We start from the raw sequence: 17,242 nt of genomic DNA, 5'->3' as shown, positions 1-17,242 counted from the left end.
CTCCATGCAATTAGGATTTTCAGTTTGCTTGATTTTCACAGCACTGTCATTCGTCGAATCGAGGATAAATCCGCAAGTGTGCGTTGGTAATTAGTGACCTCTAGTGGTTATTTTTTGGGAAGTTCTGATATTTTATATGTAGTAATTACCTGATCCACATCATGTAAGTTTCATCCTCTGGTTTGGCGCAAAGCTACTTAATATTTGCTACTTACTTAGTCAAAAGCGCTCATATCAGTATTAACGATCATAGAATATTAAGGTTATTTCAATACGAAATACGAAAATAATATTATTATATTGTTAAAGTAATGTAAGATAGGTTCGTTTTTATTGACAAATATTGTTATTCTCTAAATGAAAAACGTGTCTATATTTACTTTCGTTTTTATAGTAGCTTGCCTATAGGCTCCAGTATTGGAGAATAAACCGATAAGAACGTGTTTGGTTGATGAAGAAATTAGCTATATGGTAGGCCTCCTGTAATAATAGGAAATTGTTAATGAGGTGTAGGCTAAAATATATTATTAATAGCTATCATTATTATTGATAATGCTATTGAATGGACTTTAAATGTTTGCTGTTGTAAAAGTTTCATTGTAGGCACATATTGTAGGTTTCATTATTATGCGATGTAAACACGCATGTGCCTCTGCGGAACGCCCCTCTCCACCCGCTCCAGTAAATGCAGAGTTCGTTGTATATTGTAATGACAGCGCGAGAGACTCCACGCATGGGCTCCAGGCGTGCAGTGACGGTCACTCAGTTGTGCAACGTTCAGCAGCAGCAGCAGCATTATTAATACGGAAACCTGGACTGCTTACTTAGAAAGGTGAGTATTACACACCGCACACTGCATTCTCATATAATTTACATAATATTTCACATGACACTAAAATTTAAAGTTTGCGTGGTTACTATGTTATTTGTCCCAGAGTTTATTATCCGCAGCGGCCATCCATTGCAGACAAATTTGCAGTGCTTTGCCGAAGTGGGTTAGTCTTTCAGTTGAGCATTGGTGTTGTTATTATTATTTTATGTAGTGTTATAATTGACATATTAAAGGATGCAAGTGGTGAAAATTGCGATTCTTTTTGATATATGTTACGAATCTGAAGGTTGATTTCAGTTTATCTGCATTCCACAAGAAAAGAACTGTACATGAATTGCCAGACGAGCTCTGCTCATCTTTACGCTGCACTTGACATCCAAATAAGGAATAGGATTGACTCGATGTGCGGAGCAGGGAATGGACAGTTACACGAGACTTTAGTTCCGCTGCATTTTAGATGGCGTGAAAAATTAAACAGGACACATCAGGTAGATTATACAGAAATCAATGGCAAAGTGCAATAGCATGACTGCCTGTGTTTAAAAAAAAAAAAAATTATGAATGAGGGACTAGAGGTGCAAATGTTAGGATGAGTTGGAATGCGGTTTATATATTGCAGACGTAGAATGTGTGTATACTTGCCAGAATAAACAGTATATCACACAGGTCTTAAACAGTATTAACAAACATTTTAAAATCACCAAAAATAATTATTTAAATTAAATTTCCTTTAAACAAAGTTCTAGAATTCTTAAAAAAAATTGTCCGGGTTCAGTGCAAGTCAAGCTTAATCGACAGCATTTGTGGCATAATGTTGATTACCACAAAAATAATTAAGACTTGTCCATCCGCATCAGTGCAGATGAAATTATTATTATTATTATTATTATTATTTTTTAAAGAAATTATAATTTTTCTTCTTTCCTGAAGTAATAACAATAAAATCATGCACTTGCTATTTGGATCTTATTTACATGTAAATCGCTCAATTTCACCATTCATTTGCATATGCAAATAATCAATTTTATGTAATTTCACTACAGTAAAAATCTGAACTTCTATAAGAAAATATGAAAATGTATCATGTATTGGGGCAGTTTGCTGCCATCTGGTGAAACAAGAAAATTGTAGCTTCATGTTATCATGTTATGACAATAATAGCCATTAGATGGCTGCAGTGTTCTGTGCAGCCACCTACTGTGTAGTAATTCTACATTTTATCACAAGTTATGTATTTGGATATATATTTAGACATTATCAAACTATTATATGTCAAAGTTTAGCATTTATTTTTTCATTGTTTTGAAGTGTCTGTTTTTGCAATAATGTCACATTATATTTACAGTCAAACCTGACCATGATGTTACAAAGAGAAGACATCAACACAGAGCAATTTATTAAATTTTTTGTCAAAAAACAAAAAAACAAACAAACAAACAAAAAAACACTATAAATCAGCCACAATGTAGAATACACACAGAAATGAGGGGGTGAGATCATAACAAACTCACAATGCACAACACACACACACACACACACACACACACACACACACACACTCAGACTTGGTTCTTTATTCTGTGTGTTTGCGTATTCTGCATTGTGGATGTGTCATGGTCTCGCCCCCTCTTTTCTGTTTGTGTTCTGCATTGTGGCTCATTTATAGATTTGATTTAATACAATTTAAAAAATTGCTGTGTGTAATTTTGTCACCAGTTCATTTGTGTGTGTGTGTGTGTGTGTTGTGTGTGTGTGGGTATGTGTGTTTTGCACTCTGCATGTTTTATAGTTTCACCCCTTCATTTCTGTATGTTTTTTCTGCATTGTGACAGATTTATAGATTGTATTTGACAAATGAAAAAATGCTCTGTATTTTAGTATTTCCCATTCATTTCCTATGGTCGGTCAATTCTGACAGCGAAAAGTAAAAGTGTCACATTTATTTACGGCCACTTAGACTTATCGAATCAAGTACACATTTTTTTGTCTGTGTTCAGATGGTAAGTGGAGGAAAAGTCACCATGTTTTCTACTGCTCAGTAATAAATGGCAAAAGTGATTACGGTCAAAAATGACCAAACAGTACAGGAAGGTGAAGCTTATAATTTTATTTAAGCACTTACGTTAATTTTTCTGTTAAAACTTGTGTATTTTTGAGCTGTAATGTTGTTTAAAATCACTTTTTTAGGTTGTTTAGTGTTTTAGGGTGTACAGCGTAAGGTCGTCATGGAAACAAAGTTGTAAATTTGGATAACTTTACACAGAAAAGTTTAATAAGCAATACTATCACCCTTCAGTCATGCTAACACGCATCTTGTTTACTTTTTGGGGCTATAATTTTGAAACGGTAAGTATTTTAACGTTTATGGATTGGCTCCATTCACTTATATTGTGAGTGCCTCACTGTAACCCACATTTTTGCTTTTTTAAAGAAAAGGAGAGACAAGTCAAAATACATTTTTGTGGTAATGAACATTATGCCACAAATGTTATCAATTGAGCTTAACTTGTATTGAACATGGAATATTCCTTTAAAATAATATTTTCTAAAAAAGAAAAATCTTAACATGAACATGAACTGTGTGGCAGATCATGTGTCAGATTTGTCATAACACTGCCACTTTAGCATACAGGGCATGTTTGGGATCAGTGGACATGGACATATTTGTATGGTTTGTGCAAAATGTTTATGGGCAAAGAATAGGTTAAATTTGAGGGTTATTCTGTCATGATCTGGTTTGTAAACCAGATCTGTGCAAATATGCAAATGCTGTATTTTTACAGAGGTTGAAAACTCAGCATTACTGTGGGAAGATATCCCAGGGGAGAAGTTAAAATGAGTCTAATACTGAAATATAGCACCAATTTGAGAAACTTAAATTGCCAACTTTATTTTAGTGAGAGAAAAACATTGTTTAGTGTTTGAGCTCTCTTGTTGTCCTTGTAAAGGAATGCAGGTATTTAAACTTAATATGATGACAGTAGAACAATACAGGGCTCTACTTAAGAAAAATAATGATTACTTTTAATTTGGTATAATGTTGATCATTATTATTAAATTGTCAAACCCTTTATGTTTTGGACATTGCGGTAATTTTAACTCTATAAAACCAAATGTTTTCCTGCTTTAAAATGATTTTAGTGGCATTAGATAGTAGATTGATATTGCTACTACAACTATTGTATTGCATTGTTCATTTTACTCCACAAGTTTTTTCCCCCCACAATCAATAATATGAGCAAAAAGAAATACCTTGTCTGTTAATTACTATAATTATGTCATTTTAATGTAGTTGTAATGCAAGTAAAGCACATTAGCAAGAAGATGTTAATGGTACTGTACAAAGAGAGAAATCTCAAACCTTAAAACCTGCACTCTTTTGAAAATGTGTATCTGTTTATAGATGTTTTAACTCAGCACCTGTGCCTCAACATTCAAGATGGTGCCGCAGATGGCTGTTTCGGTGTGGAGCTCTCAAGCGTTTTTGATACTTTTGTTTGTTTGTCATGTTTTTTGTCACTCTTTCCCAATCAGTTTCACCAGGTATGAACTGCTGAATATTTGGTAGAGCATACCTGATACATTTTTACCGGTGTTTAATTTTTCGGACGTTTTATTAGACATCGCTCTACAAGTGATCCAAAAGACGCACGCGAGGGAAGCGAGCCGGTGTGCTTGTGAAGCTTCGTCAATGCGGCTTTAGGACTCTGCTGCCGAGTATTCATCTGGCGAATGTCTGCTCCCTCAGCAATATAACGGACGATCTGCTTCTGCTCACTCAAACAAATAAGGACTTTTCTAACTCCGCTGCTCTGTGTTTCAAGGAAACCTGGCTGAATGAAGCCATCCCGGACAGCGCGTTTCATCTGCCATTCTTCCGGCTGTTCAGAGCGGATCGCATTGCAGAATCATTGGGGGAAACGAGAGGCAGTGGAACATGCTTTTACATCAACGAAAGTTGGTGTACAGATGTAACAGCGTTGAAGAAGATGTGTTGTCCTAATCTAGAAGCGCTCTTCATCAACTGTAAGCCTTTCTACCGGGTGTTTCCCTCATTCATTCTGGTTAGTGTTTATATCCCACCACAAGCGTGCGTGAATGCAGCATTGCAACAGCTGGCTGATCACATCACAGACACGGTGCAACAACACCCGGACTCACGTATTATTATTCTGGGAGTTTTTAATAAAGCTAACCTCACCCGTGAACTTCCAAAATACAAACAACACATCACATGCCCCACCAGAGACAGAAATATACTGGACCACTGCTACACCACTGTAAAAGATACATATCGCTCTATCCCATGTGCAGCTTTAGGACTCTCTGATCACTGTCTGGTTAATCTTCTCCCGACCTACAAGCAGAAACTAAAATCAGCTAAGCATGTTGTAAGGACTGTAAATGGATGGACTAATGAAGCAAAGCTGGAACTACAAGCCTGCTTTGACTGCACTGATTGGAATGTTTTTGAAGCTGCAGCCACAGACCTGGATGAGCTCACAGATACTGTGACATCATATATCAATTTCTGTGAGGATATATGCATCCCTACTTGGACATTTTTATCATTCAATAACAATAAACCATGGTTTACAAGAAAACTCAGAAAGCTTCGTCATGCCAAAGAGGATGCTTACAGAAGTGGGGATAAAATATTGTACAACCAGGCCAGAAACACACTGACTAAGGAAATCAGAAAGGCTAAAAGAAGCTATTCTGAAAAGCTGAAAAACCAGTTTTCAGCCAACGATCCTGCATCTGTTTGGAAAGGCCTGAAAAGCATTACCAAGTACAAGACACCTGCCCCTCACTCTGTAGAGAGTCAACTAATGGCTGATGAACTGAATGTGTTTTACTGCAGGTTTCAAAAGCCCAGTCTCACACCTATCTTCAATAGATCACTGGAGCAGTGTGAAGTTCCCTGCTGCTTCAAACGCTCCAATAAACCATAACCAAACCATAATTCCAGTCCCCCCCCCCCAAAATAAATCACAGGACTTAATGACTACAGACCTGTCACCTTCATGTCTGTGGTCATGAAGTCATTTGAGAGACTGGTTTTGGCCTACCTGAAGGACATCCCTGGACCCCTGACAGACCCCCTTCAGTTTGCTTACAGAGCAAACAGGTCTGTGGATTATGCTGTCAATTTGGGACTGCATTATATCCTGCAACACCTCTTCAGACCTGGGACTTATGCAAGGATCCTATTTGTGGACTTCAGTTCATCCTTCAACACCATCATGCCTGATCTTCTCTCAACCTAACTGACCCAGCTCTCCGTGCCCACCCCAATCTGTCAATGAATCACCAGCTTTCTGACAGATAGGCAGCAGCTAGTGAGACCGGGTAAACTCACATCTGGGACCCTCACTGTTAGCACTGGTGCTCCTCAGGGATGCGTTCTCTCTCCACTGCTCTTCTCCCTGTACACAAATGACTGCACTGCAAAGGACCCCATTGTCAAGCTCCTAAAGTTTGCAGATGACACCACAGTCATCGGCCTTATCCGTGACAGTGACAAGTCTGCATACAGACGGGAGGTTGAACAGCTGGCTGTCTGGTGTGGTCACAACAACCTTGAGCTGAACAAGCTCAGAACAGTGGAGATGATAGTGGACTTCAGCAGAACCCCCACCACCATCCTGAACAGCACTGTGGTAGCAGTGGAGTCATTCAGGTTCCTGGGCTCTACCATCTCTCAGGACCTGAAGTGGGACTCCCACATAGACTCCATTGTGAAGAAGGCTGCCACAGGAGCTGCTGACACAGTTCTACTTGGCCGTCATTGAGTCTGTCCTGTGTACATCTATAACTGTCTGGTTTGGTTCAGCCACCAAATCAGACAGAAGGAAACTACAACGGACAGTCAGGACTGCTGAGAGGATTATTGGTGCCCCTCTGGCCACCCTCCAAGACCTGTACATCTCCAGAGTGAGGAAATGTGCAGATAGAATCACTCTGGGCCTCACACACCCTGCCCACTCCCTCTTTGAACTGTTGCTCTCTGGCTGGTGCTACACAGCACTGAGTGCCAGGACATCCAGGCTCAAGAACAGTTTTTACCCTGAGGCCATTTTCCACATGAACAGTTAAACTGCCTCAGGACTCCCCCATAGTGCAATAATGTAAATATATACCTATATTGCCAAAAGTATTCGCTCACCCATCCAAATAATTGAATTCAGGTGTTCCAATCACTTCCATGGCCACAGGTGTATAAAATGAAGCACCTAGGCATGCAGACTGCTTCTACAAACATTTGTGAAAGAATGGGCCGCTCTCAGGAGCTCAGTGAATTCCAGCATGGTACTGTGATAGGATGCCACCTGTGCAACAAGTCCAGTCGTGAAATTTCCTCGCTACTAAATATTCCACAGTCAACTGTCAGTGGTATTATAACAAAGTGGAAGCGATTGGGAATGACAGCAACTCAGCCACGAAGTGGTAGGCCACGTAAAATGACAGAGCGGGGTCAGCGGATGCTGAGACGCATAGTGCGCAGAGGTCGCCAACTTTCTGCAGAGTCAATCGCTACAGACCTCCAAAATTCATGTGGCCTTCAGATTAGCTCAAGAACAGTGCGTAGAGAGCTTCATGGAATGGGTTTCCATGGCCGAGCAGCTGCATCCAAGCCATACATCACCAAGTGCAATGAAAAGGGTCGGATGCAGTGGTGTAAAGCACGCCGCCACTGGACTCTAGAGCAGTGGAGACGCGTTCTCTGGAGTGACGACTCACGCTTCTCCATTTGGCAATCTGATGGACGAGTCTGGGTTTGGCAGTTGCCAGGAGAACGGTACTTGTCAGACTGCATTGTGCCAACTGTGAAGTTTGGTGGAGGGGGGATTATGGTGTGGGGTTGTTTTTCAGGAGCTGGGCTTGGCCCCTTAGTTCCAGTGAAAGGAACTCTGAATGCTTCAGCATACCAAGAGATTTTGGACAATTCCATGCTCCCAAATTTGTGGGAACAGTTTGGGGATGGCCCCTTCCTGTTCCAACATGACTGCACACCAGTGCACAAAGCAAGGTCCATAAAGACATGGATGAGCGAGTTTGGTGTGGAAGAACTTGACTAGCCTTCACAGAGTCCTGACCTCAACCCGATAGAGTACCTTTGGGATGAATTAGAGCGAAGACTGCGAGCCAGGCCTTCTTGTCCAACATCAGTGTCTGACCTCACAAATGCGCTTCTGGAAGAATGGTCAAAAATTCCCATAAACACACTCCTAAACCTTGTGGAAAGCCTTCCCAGAAGAGTTGAAGCTGTTATAGCTGCAAAGGGTGGGCCGACGTCATATTAAACCCTATGTCACTTAAGTTCATATGCATCTAAAGGCAGGTGAGCGAATACTTTTGGCAATATAGTGTATCTCATGTACATATTTAAATTCACATATTTAATTAAATAACTGTACATACCCCTACCTTGCACATACATTACCACTTGCACATGTACATATGCCATTTTGTTATATGTCCTATTACTTGTATGTCTATTTATACTCTTACCTTGTTTTATATTCTCTGTCTCACTGTAATGTTCTGTGTGCACTTGTTTCTCCTATCACCAAAAAAAAAAAAAAAATCCTTTTGTATGTGTGAACACTTGGCAATAAAACTCATTCTGATTCTGATTCTGATATACAGTGATGTTATCATCTTCCTCTGGTACAGGTGATATATAGTATTTCAGAAAATAGGAAGTGAATTACATTGAATCTTAAGCAGGTGAGACTGCAACATATGGGTGAAGTTCCTGCCAGCATCTTTGGAAGCAGTCTCCTTACAATGTTAATGAATAATTTGTATTGGGTAGTTAATATTTTATAACCCTCGTGTAGAATCATGTTACTGTCCAGTGTGGTGAACTGGCACCCAACAGAATGGTCGTGAAACACTGTTTAAAGGAATTGTTTTGAAAATGAATGGACAAACTATAATAATTGTTGCATTTGTGCTCTTCTAGGACCAGTGGATCATCAGGTTTTTACAACATACGTTACATATGTTTAAGAATAGATCTGTAGGCCCTGATACTTCAGGTGTTTGATGTTGGCCTAAAAGCACTGATATAAATGTGTTTATCATGTTAGTAAAGTTAGCCAAAGCCTTTCTTCTAGCACAGCAATTATACCCAGGAATGATTTGACTGCTCATAACGGCCATTATTCCAATTCTCCTAGTGTAATTTGCTACCACTTCACATTTCACTACTATTTCAAACACTTGGAAGCCAATGATTAAGCCTTTTATTTGCCATTGTATTCTCTTAGGCACGTTTTGTATATTGCTCACACCAGTTGGATACAAACAGCCAGGAATGGGTTAGAGAGCAAGGGCAGGCATACATGTATAACAGCAGCTCGAATTAAGCACTCAGCTCCAGAAAAGTGACAGAGGAAGAGCTCTGAGTGGGATAACAATTGCAGGCTTACAATTCATATTGGTGTATGGAGCCCTTGAGCCACTGACATCCATAGGATTGAGGGGATTACCATATTAATAGTATCTCCTATTTTGTTTTACAACAGGTTACACGTTCTCTTGCATAATTATGAGGTCATGTGTTATGTAATCTTTGTCAGACGCCCCCACAGATGAATCTTAATGATTGTAAAAAAAAAAAAAAACCCCCAGCAAATTTTCTAGTGCATCTTTGTGCTTTCATATGTGTTTTCAAATACTTTATAACATAATTAAATCATGGCGGTCCAGTAATAGATAAAGTTGTCTTATTGATTTTCCATTAAAAACAGAGCACTTCTTCTGAATTATGTTTTGTTTTCATTGTAAACACACATCAACTCCACAGTGACTGAGGAGTCCTTGACAGGACAGACACATCCATGCCTTGTTAATGTTACCCCATGTTGCTTAGCAACCCTCATCTTCCCCCTTACTTTCCGTAAAACCCCATTGGCTGCAGCGTGGTTTGGAGAGTTACTTGGAGTGTGTATGAGTCTGTATGTTTTGTTCGTGCTACAAATTTCAAGGTCTGTAAGCACAAAGCAGCGTACTTATGCAAACAAGAACGTGAGCAGGCAGTCTATGGTTCAGTTTGTGTGATGCTGACAGATTTGACAGATTGTTGACCGGCTGGCATGAGGTTAGTGTTAGGATGATGTTTGCCTGATGAGAATTCATAGTTGTAATGTAAAGCACATTTAGAGACGATGTGAAAAAGATATGGCTGTGTTTAAAGGGATAGTTCACCAAAAAACAAAAATACATTCTGTCATCATTTACTCACTTTCGTGTTGTTCCAACCCATTTTACTTTCTTCTGTGGAACATTAAAGGAGATATTAGGCAGAATGTTAACCTTAGTCACCATTCACTTTCATTGCATCTGTTCTCCATACAGTGAAAGTGAATGGTGACTAAGGCTAAAAGTCCTTAACATTCTGCCAGACATTTTCTTTGGTGTTCATATGGGGTTGGAATGATTTGAAGGTGAATAAATGATGACAGAATTTTCACTTTATTGACTGATTTTACTGATTTAATATATAAATATTTGCAGGGTTGGGAGGGTTACTTTTGAAATGTATTCCACTACAGATTACAGAATACATGCTGTAAAATGTAATTTGTAACGTATTCCATTAGATTACTCAAGGTCAGTAACGTATTCTAAATACTTTGGATTACTTCTTCAGCACTGGTAGATTTTTTCACTTGTTTTGACTATAAAAACTCTGCCAGTACAGTAAGACAAAATACACGTTAAAAATACATTCTCTGAAAAACCTAAATACCTTATGCAGTGCTGTTTCTAAAAAAAAGATAAATCAAATTGATCTTGTTGAATTTTTAGATATTTTTACAGGAAAACAATAAAAAAAATTAGTATCAAGAATATGTTTTTTGCCCTAATATCAAAGGTCTTACTAGAAATAAAGAAATTATGATCCAATGTGAATTATCATGTCTGGTAACATGTGCATTTATAATGGCTTGAAATAACATTTTAGCTTAGCATAAAGCTGACAATTTACACAAGGTTTATTTCTATTTCTTCTGCTCCAAACTTACTTCAAACTTACTTCTCTGTCTGCTCGTATGGATGTAACACATCATAAGAAAGTGTTTCACCGCTGTTCAAATGCACTTTGGATCGCATCATTTATATGTATAAATATTTTCCATCTAAAAGGACTAAATATTAAATGAAACAAATGACAATAAAATGCAAAGTAATCTCTTCAGTAATCAAAATACTTTTTGAATGTAACTGTATTCTAATTACCAATGATTTAAATTGTAACTGTAGTGGAATACAGTTACTAATATTTTTTATTTTAAATACGTAATCCCGTTACATGTATTCCGTTACTCCCCAACCCTGAATATTTGTCATGTAACACATACGTAACTGGGACACATTATGAATATCAAGTTGATGTATCATCAGATAACGTGTTAATATAGTTTTTTCCAGATCACTGTGAACTGTTAACCTTTCAAGAGAGTGTGAGGCCCAAGTGTGTGTGTGTGTGTGTGTGTGTGTGTGTGTGTGTGTGTGCATGACTTTGTAGTAGTATGGGCCTGGCATTCTTTATAAAGTCTGTGCTGGTGGTGTTGCTCAACAGAGATTTAGGGTCCTCCATCATGTTGCCTTGTTGGCCACCATTAGGAAAGCACTTGAAATGTCTGGATTATCACAGAGCTGTTTTTAGGTGTGGTGGAATAGTCAACATCCCCTGACAAAATTATCAGGCACCAGCCACATAACTGAGAGGTCTGAAACTGTTGTCTCTGTCTGCATTCCAAAAGTGAAATCTCCATTGGCTCAAATATTATTGACGAGTTGTTGGCCAGTAAGATTTCCATAGAGCTAAATGTCTTTATTTATAATGCTTTACACTGTGTTCATAGAGTGTATGCACTGTGTGCATAACATATACAGTAGCAACTTATACTCACTGAGCACTTTATTAGGAACCCTATTGTTCTAATAAAGTGCCAGACGTGGTCTTCTGCTGTTGTAGCCAATCTGCCTCAAGGTTCGACGTGTTGTGCATTCTGAGATGCTATTCTGCTCACTACAATTGTACAGAGTGGTTATATGAGTTACCGTAGCCTTTCTGTCACCAACAGTAAACTCTAGAGACTGTTTTGCATGAAAATCCCAGGAGATCAGCAGTTACAGAAATACTCAAACCAGCCCATCTGGCACTAACAATCATGCCACAGTCGAAATCACTGAGGTCACATTTTATGCGTATTTTGATTGTTGACCCATATCTGCTTGATTTTATGCATTGCACTGCTATCACATGATTGACTGTTTATATAATTGCATGAATAAGTAGGTGCAGAGGTGCTCCTAATAAATTGCTTACTGATTGTATATAGAGTTCTGTATACAGTTATACAAAAGTTAGTTTTCATACCTGATTAGACAAGCGTTCCAAGAGTGCTGATATTCAGTATAACAGCACTGGGACACTTCACTGTTTGTGTCACTCCACTTGTCTATGTTGGCAGCATTCAAGACAATCTGTCTGATACTTGGAGACACGCAAGTTTAAAAACCCCTGGTACACATAAAATAAATAATACACCCACAACCATGCTGTTGTACTGAATATCCACATGGATGTGATTACCAGTGATAATCTAATCACAACCATGTTTAAATTCAGTACATCACTCTTGCTTGGGTGATGTTAAATATACAAAAATGGTCTTTATACATAAATGCATATTTCACATACTGATCTGTACACCTAGGCGCCAAAGTTTAGTATGCCAAATCCCAGTCAGGTCCATTTTTATTTTTATTACCCACAAAATCAACCTCTGTATGCCTTACATGTTTTGTCAGTCATTTGATATCAAAAGCCCACTGAAAGACCTGTCATTACACACTGCTTTATAGCTTTAGTGTGAAACTCATTATCATTGTCCCATATGTCCTTCTAGAACATCCATGCTGAGCACAAAGGCTTTTTTTTATTTTTATTTTGGCTCGAGCTGTGGTTGATGCTGTGCATGCGCTATGCGTCCCTCCCTCTGTCTGTCTGTTGAGCTGATCAACAAATGCTGGGGCCTCTGACGACCAAGCCAGGAGAATTTGACTCACCAGTACACAGCTGTGAACTCATCATATCTTCCAGACATAATGGATTTCTGTGTTCTGTGACACAATATTACAAAAAAAAAAATTTAGTTTTAAGGGGACACAATTCCTCTTTTTTCAACATGTTTGTGAAGATCTCTGCAGCTATGCTCCTAGTGTGTTTATTGTGCTCAATAAATGGTTGTTCATTTAATAATTATAATTTGTAGTCTATGCCTAAGAATAGTGTGTTAATCACAGAAGAAACTAATTATTCATATTATATAGTAATTAACACACTGACACATTTACATTTTTTAGTCAACAACTGTCATTATTGTCTCCAGTGATACTATGTTATTTAGCCAAATTGAATTTTATTATTATTTCAATGTCTTGTTCAGCCAATAAATTCTTGTCAGTACAACAAAAGGTTTCTAGTTCAACAAATTGTTGTCACATGGCAATAATGATGACAATATTTAGTTAAAAAGGTGAGCTCTAAACATCACCACACAACAAATTACTTACAGTGAGGACAAAAGAACAACAGTGTAAATAATGTTAGCAAACAGTAAAAGGATAATCCTCTAGCAATGACCGCATAATTTATTCTTGTTACAATGCCAGACTTGACCTCGGGGGAAGTTGGTGAAATGAGGTTTATTTTTTATTTATTTATTTATCTTTTTGTCCACTAAAATCTTTACAAATTTCTGAACTACCCCCGATGGCTGAAGCTGTAACTACAGTTGAATGCATGTGCACCTTTGTGTGACGCACAGCGCAAGCAGAAGACATGTGCAAACATTATCCGAATGAAACAGAGTAGTAATTGCATTAATATACTTAACCCTTGAACAACTGAGACCAGAACTGTGTTCTTTTCACTTACTGTATTATTTGTAAATATAGTAAGTCACTAGCTGGAAATCAAAAGGGATGTGATGTCAAAGGCACAGCGGGGTCATTTTTGGGGGCAATAACATTCGCCGCATGGTTGTGATTGTCAGAAATTGAGCACAGCGGGGCCGAATTCGGGGCATAAAAAATGCTGTGAGCTTGCAAACGTCATGGTTACTTGTGTAACCTCCGTTCCCTGATGGAGGGAATGAGACGTTGTGTCGATGTAGTGACACTAGGGGTCACTCTTGGGAGCCCGAGACACCTCTGGTCTTTGATAAAAGGCCAATGAAAATTGGCAAGTGGTATTTGCATGCCACTCAACCAGACACACGGGTATAAAAGGAGCTGGTATGCAACCACTCATTCAGGTTTTATGCTGAGGAGCCGAGACAAGGTCCGGCCATTTCAGCGGGTAGTTCAGCGTTGTGCAGGAGGGACACAACGTCTCTTTCCCTCCATCATGGAACGGAGGTTACACAAGTAACCATGATGTTCCCTATCTTGGCCTCTTTTCCCCTTCTCTTTTTCCACTCCCTAAAAAAGAAGGGGGATTATCCGACTGGGCCGCCAGGTCTAGTCGGGGGTGTCCCTCCCAAGGGGAAGACACCGTGGAGACCACACCTCGCCCAAAGAGAGGGGGGGATATTTAAGTGGAAGAATACGTTACATGGTCTTTCCGACCATGTGGAGAGTCTTCAAGGTAGATCATACCCAACGGGGAGGAGTTACTACAAACATGGAGACTGGGGCAGAGGGGGCTCTGCCCAAGGAAGATGCAGTTTGCCAACAGGGAAACGAATTAGCGGAAGACATATATCGCATGAGGTTAGCCTTACAGGGAACTGCCACATGCGGAGCACCTACCCCAGAACAGGACTCTTAGTTAGCACGTGTACTGGGCCGGCAGCGAGTATCTCTGAAAACTCGACTGCCACAGGGCTCGGAGGAAGTCAACCAGGGAACAAAGTTTATGAACACTACTGGGAATTAATGGTGCACGTCTTCAGCTCAAAAGGAGGTGGAAGGCGCTATGTGCAAGTGATACACCCGGCCGGCTATCCCGGGCTTATCTACTTGTATTACGTGCCACTACCTGGGACGAAACCGGTTCCACCCGGAGGTTGTAGAACCTTGCAAAGGTGTTGGGTGTTGCCCAGCCTGCTGCTCTGCAAATGTCTGTTAGAGAGGAACCCCTGGCCAGGGCCCAGGAGGCCGCTACACCCCTGGTAGAATGGGCTCATAGCCCTACCGGGGGTGGTATGTCCTGGGCGTGATATGCCATAGTTATGGTGTCAATGAGCCAGTGGGCAATCCTCTGCTTGGAGACAGCGCTTCCTTTCTGCTGTGCACCAAAGTAGACAAAGAGCTGCTCAGAGATCCTAAAGCTCTGCGTGCGATCCAAATAGATGCTTAAAGCGCGCACCGGATACAGCAACGACAGGGCTGGTTCTGCCTCCTCCTGGGGCAGCGCTTGCAGGTTCACCACCTGGTCCCTAAAAGGGGTGGTGGAAACCTTGGGCACATAGCCTGGTCGGGGTCTCAGAATCACATGAGAGTAGCCCGGACTGAACTCCAGGCACGTTTCACTGACAGAGAACGCTTGCAGGTCTCCTACCCTCTTGATGGAAGTGAGTGCGGTCAGGAGGGCAGTCTTCAAGTAGAGTGCCTTAAGCTCGGCTGACTGCAAAGGCTCAAAGGGGGCTCTCTGTAGACCCTGAAGAACTACAGAGAGGTCCCATGAGAGAACAAGGCACGGTGATGATCAGGTTGTGCTTCCCTAAGGACTTACCATTGACTGCGTCATGGTGTGCTGCTATGGCGGCAACGTACACCTTCAAGGTGGAAGGGGACAGCCTCCCTTCCAACCTCTCCTGCAGGAAGGAAAGCACTGATCCGACTGCGCATCTCTGGGGGTCTTCCCGTCGGGAGGAACACCACTTAGCGAACAGACGCCACTTAAAGGCATACAGGCACCTCATAGATGGGGCCCTAGCCTGAGTGATCGTGTCTACCACACGATGTGTCCCGTGGCGCCATGCCCATCCCAGGACTCGAGTCTGAAGCCAGTGCTGAAGCAGTCTCATATGCTTCAACCCGAGCGGGGTGGCTATGGCTGAGGATGCCATATGCCCCAGGAGCCTCTGAAAAAGTTTCAGTGGAACCGCTGTTTTTTGTTTGAACGCCTTCAAACAGGCCAGCACTGACTGGGCATGCTCGTTCGTAAGGCGTGCTGTCAAAGAGAGTCCAGCTCCAAACCGAGAAAAGAGATGCTCTGAACGGGGAGGAGCTTGCTCTTTTCCCAGTTGACCCGAAGCCCTAGTCGGCTGAGGTGTGAGAGCACCAAGTCCCTGTGTGTGCACAACATGTCCCGAGAGTGAGCTAGGATTAGCCAGTCGTCGAGATAGTTGAGAATGCGAATGCCCACCTCCCTTAACGGGGCAAGGGCTGCCTCTTCGACCTTCGTGAAGACACAAGGACAGGGACAGGCCAAAAGGGAGGACTTTGTACTGATACGCCTGACCCTCCAATGCAAACCGCAGGAAGGGTCTGTGTCGAGGAAGTATCGAGACGTGGAAGTATGTGTCCTTCAGGTCTACCGCCTCGAACCAATCTTGATGCTGGATGCTCGCCAGAATGCATTTTTGCGTCAGCATCTTGAACGGGAGTCTGTGTAAGGCCCGGTTCAGTACTCGCAGGTCCAAGATTGGCCGCAACCCACTGCCTTTTTTCGGTACGATGAAGTAGGGGCTGTAAAACCCCTTCTTCATGTCGGCCGGAGGGACAGGTTCTGTCGCACCCTTCCGTAGGAGGGTAGCGATCTCCGCGCACAAGGTAGCAGCTCGAGGTGCCACACCACGTTGTGGCTGTGCTGAGTCTAGGGACATCGAAGCACTTACCTGGCTCCTTGTGACCACCCTCAGAACAGCCTGGGACGGGGGAGGAAGAGGCCTGTCCTCATAACGCTTGGAGACTGCCATATCGGGGGCAGCTGTGTGCCACAGCTGGGCACTCAGGGGCGGGAAGACCACCGCTGGAGCGCCAATCCTGCAAGGAATAACCCGTGGACGGTAGTCGTGATGACGACCGTGCACACCGGGTATGTGACCCAGGGAGGAAGGAAACCGCTCTTTTGCTGAACTGTTGGGTACCGCAGCCACTTGGGTATGCGTCGAAATCAAACAAAAAGGCAACAAAAGATTTTCCACCCGGCCCTCCACTGGGGGATGGAGTGGTCTTCTTACCAGCTCCAGGTGAGTGGGTTTCTTCATCCCTGGGTCACCCGTCTCAGGGGCACTTTGACGAGCTCCGTGGGTTCTTAGCAGCCGACTGTGAGACGGGTGGCATCTGCTTCCTGCGGCGGGCTCCGGGCCAAAGGGGCGGGCTGCGGCGGAGCCGGTGCAGTCACCGCAGGGGGACGCCCTTGGCGACAAGCAG

General features: G+C 41.7%; 1 protein-coding gene across 6 annotated transcripts in view; it reads left to right on the top strand.

Annotated features, from left to right (window-relative positions):
- The first annotated feature begins 698 nt into the window (after positions 1 to 698).
- The window catches only part of LOC127411800 (sorbin and SH3 domain-containing protein 1-like), an 81,510-nt gene continuing 64,966 nt past the window's right edge, over positions 699 to 17,242 (top strand). Inside the window, exon 1 of one of the 6 annotated variants that reach the window (XM_051647585.1) lies at positions 699 to 832. The gene's annotated coding sequence lies outside the window, so the exon portion shown is untranslated. The remainder of the gene's footprint in view (positions 833 to 17,242) is intronic. The other 5 variants (XM_051647582.1, XM_051647586.1, XM_051647584.1 and 2 more) reach the window with 5 other exon arrangements.

The sequence above is a fragment of the Myxocyprinus asiaticus genome, chromosome 21 (assembly GCF_019703515.2).
Source record: "Myxocyprinus asiaticus isolate MX2 ecotype Aquarium Trade chromosome 21, UBuf_Myxa_2, whole genome shotgun sequence".
NCBI lineage: Eukaryota > Metazoa > Chordata > Actinopteri > Cypriniformes > Catostomidae > Myxocyprinus > Myxocyprinus asiaticus.
This window is presented reverse-complemented; position numbering and strand designations above follow the sequence as displayed.